The following is a 6,421-nucleotide window of genomic DNA, read 5'->3' on the forward strand; positions in this document are numbered from 1 at the left end:
GGGGCCCCACCGAGCCCGACTTGGATGCCTGGGTCCTGCGCCCGCGTCTGGCGGGCACGCGGCAGCTGCCGGCTCCCTCTCCGGCGGGCCGCTGTCACTTGCGCCGCGGCACCTTTGCCGTGGCTTTATGAAGCTCTCCAGGCCCCCCCACCAGGCCACCTCGGCCCCGCCCCGCTCTCCCCGCCCCCTCGCGGCTAATACTAGGCAAATACTCCGCTGCGGGTGAGCACCAGCGGGCCCCCCACGGTGGGGACGACCGAGTCCCCGCGCGCTCGGCACTATGGGCTTCCAGACCTAGGCTTGCCAACTCCTCCATCTGAAACGCCAGCCCGTTTCTCGCCCCTGGACCATCGGGGAAATTCCACCCTTCCTTGGAGGCTCAGCCTCAAGGCTCCCAACAAGGGGACGCCTTCAGCGATGGCCCAGATGGGGCTTCGGTCCCTGGCTGGCTCAAAGCCTGCTGCGACCCTGAACATTCAGCAGAGATTCATTGCTGCCTGCGGTGCGTCCGGGCTCTGTGCTCAGAGGCTTTGCGTGGAGTTCGGCTTCTTTCTCCCGCCAGAGGTCTGGGTGGAGTGTGTCCCATGTGTCTGGTCCCTCAAGACCCAAGGCAGACCTGGGACCTGCCCGCTGTTCTAGGTGGGCAGTGCTTCTTGAAAAGAAGGGTGACCTTGGGACCCTTGGCTACTTTTTGGGACCCTTGGCAGCAGGAAGCGATTCTTAAGGGGGATTGCAGCAGCAGCAGCCGCTGATTTACAAGACCCTGGGCTGGCTTGGGCCCACAAAAGCTACCCCATCCATCATGGCGACCGGCCCCGGCCGGCCGGCCGGCCGGCCGTGGGCCCTGGAAAGAGCATAGGGCTTCGAGGGCCCTGGCTCGAGACTCAGAACTCTGCCTGTCACTCAGGTACGTGTGACCTGGGCAAGTCACTTCCCTTGTCTGAAAGTCAGCCTCATGCACCTCATCTGTGGGTGGAGAAATAGACGGATCTGCTTTCCGGAGAGGCTGCGGACACGCGAGACCGTGTCTGTATCACTTGCCAGTCTGTTACACACACATGGAAAAGCTGCTTCGGAGACTCAGAGTCGGCCCACAGGAAGGAAACCCACCGCGGGTTCTGAAGGGCCGCCTTGGCCATGGGACTCCGGGCACTTCGCTTTTCTTTATTTTGCTTTTTTTTTTTTTTCTGTTAACGAATGTAGTTATACTGTTTTTATGATGAAAACAACCCTGTTTTTGTTTTTGTTTTGTTTTTAATTTTTTTTCCCCAAATGAAAATAGCATTTTTGGGAGTTCACTCATATAGAAAATATAAGCAGTAGAGCAAAGTTAAAAAAAAAAAAAAAGACTGTATAAATCACCCCAAATTCCACCCCTCCGAGGCAAACAGGGCAAACAGGATTGCCATTTCGGGGAGCCCGCGTTCAGACACTCCCTACATTCTGTTTCTGTCTTGCACACACACAAATCTGTAACTTTATATCAACACCACACGTGCTGTTTTGTAGTTTTTTTTCACTCAACAAGGTGTCATGGAATTTTTTGCATGTCAATATATAGATAAGGATTTACATTTTAAAGAGTGCTTTGAGCAACACTTTACAGTCTTCATCCAGTCCAAGGTTCCCCTCTCCTCCCCCCCATTCCAGCACTCCCCAGTTCTCCTTTGGGGGCTGGCCCCATCTCTTCAGCTCTGTCCCAGCCCAACGGGGTTTCACCCTTAGAGCCCCAGGGGGACTCTCTGCTCCCAACTAGAGCTGAACTGAGAGGCAGGTTGGCAGGTGAAGGCAAGGCTGGGGACCCCAGGGGGCGGGCATGACCCAGGGAGGGGGTGGTGAGAGAGGTTCAGAGGACCCCTTGAGGATGGAGACCAGATACAAGAAAACACCAGAAACGGGGGCTGGCCTCCTCCTAACCCTTTACCCGCCATTTCCCAGTGCCTTAAGGAACAGAAAAGTTTCTGCCTGCTGTTCTCAGAGGGCAGCCCTGTTTGAAAGAGACAGTGATGCTGGGACCCTTGGCTACTTTTCGAGAAGCATGAGAGATTTCACTAAGACTCCCCTGAATGACTGGTTTCCCCTGGAGATGTGAGACTTGAAAGCTGACACCTCTTTTGGGGGACATTTTGCTAAGTGTTTGGCTGTGGAAGGCCAGATGGGGTCTTCTTTCTCCCTGCTTCTTGTCCTCTTAATTTTCACCCTAATCCTCGGGTGAATCAGTCCATCCCCCCTGCCTTTGAGCAGGGTAGGCTGAGCCCCACTGGGCTCTCTGGGGCAGGAAGAGTTATGGAGTCAGGTGGACTGGGACACGGATCTGGAGAAACAGGGAGGGTGAGTGGGGCGTTCCCTCTATAACCCGGTGGGCTGATGGGCTGACTTTTCACCCCCCCTCCCTCTAATTGCTTCCACCCAAAAAAGAAAGTGCTTGTGAAAAGCGGGGGCTGAGTGGCCCTGGTGTTGCCACTGCCAGTCCCGCCCCTCTGCCAGCTTGGGTGAGAAGAAGAACCCTGGCAGTGACACCTCCTCCTCCTGCTACCACCCCCCTCCTTCCCCGGACCCCAGAGCTGTAGAGGTGGGAGAGGCAGATGGAGAAGAGGCCCCCTGGGATCCCCTCACTTCCCCATGGCTGCCCCAGGCCCCCAAGTCATCCCACCCAGGAACACACTGAGCTGCCGGAAGCCTGGCCTGGTGGGGCAGGCTGGGGCAGCACAAAGAAACACAGGCTGGATGTCCAGGCAGGGAAAGACATGGGCTACACCTAATATCAAATTATGAGACGGGCTGGGTGACACACTGAATGATGGACCAAACTCACATACCCCACTTGTGGCAAGGCCAGGGCTGGAACTCAGGAATCTTGACTCCTAGTCCAACGCTCTTCCCACAAGAGTCATTGCCTTCTCAATTTAAGGGAGAATAATAATAGTAAATGAAAATTCATATGATCACATTCTAAAAGCTTGGAAAACAGAAAATTGCCCATAATCCACCAGCCAAGGTGCTGGGTTTCTTCATTCTGTATCTATTGCATGACTTCAAGACTTCTTTTATGCCATTTCCCACCAAGGCTCAAAGTGAGAGGCTCCCCTGATGTCACACCAAAACAAACAAACAAACAAACAAACAAAACAAACCCATTGTCATCAAGTCAATGCTGGACCCTGCAGGACAGAGTAGAAATGCCCCCTAGGGTTTCCAAGGCTGTAAATCTTCACCAAAGCAGACTGCTTCATCTTTTTTCCACGGAGCCAAATACTTTAATCACTGTGCCACCAGAGCTCCTTCTGATGTCACACAGCACCTGCTAAACCATGGGTCACAGACTGTGTCAGGGAGCTGTTACAATTCAGATTCCTAATTCATGGCAGGCCTGGGAGTCTGTACTCTCCGGAAGGACTCCCTCTCAGGCCCTTCCCACTTTGCTCTTCCACTTCCAAGTCCCCATGCTAAGAAAGTATGTTCTGAGCTTGTTCGGTGGGATCTCCTAGGTGTGTGAAAAGAGATTTTAATGCCCAAGGAGGACAGCTATGGGCATTGAAAAGATTTCTTATCCAAGTTTCAAGATACACACTCCTTACCCGAGAACCTAACAGCCACCTGGATCCCCTCCTTTATTTATTGAGTGTGAAGCAACCAGGGACCCCAGAAGGTCCGGGACAGGTTCATACTGCCTGGGGAGGACTGTGCAGGAGGAACATGGGGGAGCTGTCAGTGGGCACTCAAGGTACAGGGGCACCAGCACTCAGAGTTTTGCCCCTTCCTCTGCTGGGCACAGCCTTGGAGTGTTAAGATGACAGATGAGCAGAAGGGAGGTGGACAGTGTGTTGGGGTTGAGACATGAAATGAAAGAGAGAGCAAAGTGAGAGGCCTGGGTTGCCTTTCTGAGAGAGAAATTTAGAAACAGAGAGGGTCAGAGACCAGAAAGTTAGAGACCCAGAACATGACTCAGTGAGAAAGTCTCAATGGGGAAGGGTGGGTACAAGAAAGGTGAGAGGGAGCAGGGCCAGGGAGAGAGGAGAAAGGTCCATGGGCTACTGGGACCAGGGAAGTGGGTGGGCTTCCTTGGGGGGCTGGGTGGGAACCCCAACTCCAATCCTCACTGGCCATGTGACCTGAGTAACTTCATTTCTCTTGGTTTTCTTCTCAGTAAATGAAGCTAACAGACCTTCTGCCAGGACTAATTGGATCTCAGGTGAGGTGTGAGGTGGGTGAAGATTGAGGGGCCCGCCCCAGGCAGGAGCAGAGCAGAGGTGCAGGCTGGGCCACAAAAAAAAGGAAATAAATAAATAAAAGACCCAAACTCATTGCCATTGAGTAGATTGTGACTTGTCGTCACCCCCATCTTCCTCCCGCAGAGTAGCTGGTGAGTTTGAACCACTGACCTTCTGGTTAGCATCCAAATGCCTTACCCACTCTGCCACCAGAGCTCCAGAACACCAGACCACCAGACTGGGCCACACTGCCCCTCTTCCCTCCAATCTATCTGTCATCTCCCCTGTCCTTCTTTTTAGTGGCTTATCCCTTGGTCTCCCACAAAGGACCCTTCTCACCCAGCCTCCAGCTTTCACTCAGGGCCTTGGGTCCATCTCAGAAAGGGACAGAAAGGACAGATTTTCCCTCTTGATCGCCACCCTGGAGACCAGTGCTCTGAGGCCTGAACAGCCAGACCCTGGGGACTCTCGGGTCACACGGATGGATTAGGCTTGGCCTCTGCCCCTAGCATGGTGACCCTGGGGGTCAGAGTTCTCAAGCTCCTCAGCCTACTTGCCCCTCAGGTGTGGACTTTGAAAGCACCAGCCTGTGCCCGTGTACGCACTGCCACCTGCACCCAGAACCTTGTTAGGGAAATCCCCGGGAACCAGTCCCTGTAGCCCCTCCTCTTCCTCTTGTCCCTTGTCCAGGCTCCCTAAGCTCCTGGGGCACCTGACTTTGCTCACCCCCACTCGCCTTGCACCTGCCCAGCTCTGGGCCCAGACTGCCAGTCCTCCAGAGAGCATGGCCGGAACCATCGGATTAACAGCCAGGAATGGGGGAAGGGGAGTGGGAAGCACCTGTAAAGCCCATTCCCCCCATGACAGCTGCAGGAATTCTGAGTCCTCAGCACCCAGACCAGCACCAGGGGGTCAGTGTGGCCACAGGATGGAAGGCTCATCCCAAGGTCAAGGGCTCCAGGCTCTCACCCCCTGGCTGGGTCATCCTTCCCCACTACACACCTCCAAGGCTGGGCAGCCCTTACCCTTTGGCTCCAGCCCATGCCTGGGTCTCCTCTGCATTTCAGTGCTTCTCTCGAACCGTCTATTCTCTCTTGGTCTCTAATCAGTCTCACCCTGCCCTAGTTCTTCACACTAGACCCACACACTCCACACACGCCCATACCCACGTGGCGCCCTCCACCACTGTGTTCCCAGGCTAGGGTTCCAGCACCCTAGTGAAGGGACACTAAGACGCTGGGTATTTGAGCAACCTGTCTGTGGATGAGCGGGCCTGAGTTCCAGGGAGGCCCTGGGGAGAGGCTGCCCTCCTCTTCCTGGGGAATCTCAGCAGACAGGCCCTTAATCTCAGGCAGGAAGCTGGGTCTGGTTACCAGGAGTGGGGGTGGAGGGGAATACCCAGGCCTTGGGTAAAGGGACCCGGGAAGGAGGGAAGAAAGAACCTGGCAGAGGGGAAGGGAATGGAGGGGGAAGATAGAGTCCGAGAGTCCCAGGAGTTAACCCCTCCCAAGCCAGGTTTCTCTCTGTTCCCCATCTGTTTGAAGATAGGTACAACTTCCTGACATAGTCAGGCCCAACCTCCCGTATGTGGTCACCCACTAGGGCCTCTGGCCACAGGATAAGACAATAGCCCCTGCGCGGCCCCCTCTCCCTCGGAGACCCTCCTCTGGCTTCCTGTGAGCTGAGTTTATCCCTGCTTGCCCTGTCTCTCCAGTGGTCTCTCTGGGCTTCTGGATGTCTGTGGTTCTCTTCACTGTTTGTCTGATTCTGTGTCTATCAGCGTGTCAAAGTCTCTCTGATTCTCAGTGAGTCTGCTGCATGTCTATCTGTCTATCTGGGGCTGGGCCTCCATCTGGGTGCCTGCTCTGGGCCTGAATCCGGTGATCTGCCCATCCGGTTAGTTGTTGCAGGGGAGATGGAACCATCTTGTGAGCTGGGCCAGGGATGGATGAAAGGGGGAGGGAAAGAAAGGACGAGGGGTGGTGGAGAAGCAGAGGAGGGGGAGAGACTCAATCCCACCCCAAATGGTGTGTGAAGCAGCTGGACTGCTTTGAAACACCAGGAAAGAGGGATGGGCATGCTGGAGGGCAAGTCTGACGGGGCTGTGACAGAGCCACACAGAGACTGAAGCAGGCGGAGAAGGGGAAGACGCAGACAGGTGGAAAGATTGACACGGAGCTCTGGGTTCTGACACTGGCTCTGCCGCTGAC

Source organism: Orycteropus afer, unplaced genomic scaffold (assembly GCF_000298275.1).
Source record: "Orycteropus afer afer isolate SDZICR_OR568_19922 unplaced genomic scaffold, OryAfe1.0 scaffold00085, whole genome shotgun sequence".
Taxonomy (NCBI): Eukaryota; Metazoa; Chordata; class Mammalia; order Tubulidentata; family Orycteropodidae; genus Orycteropus; species Orycteropus afer.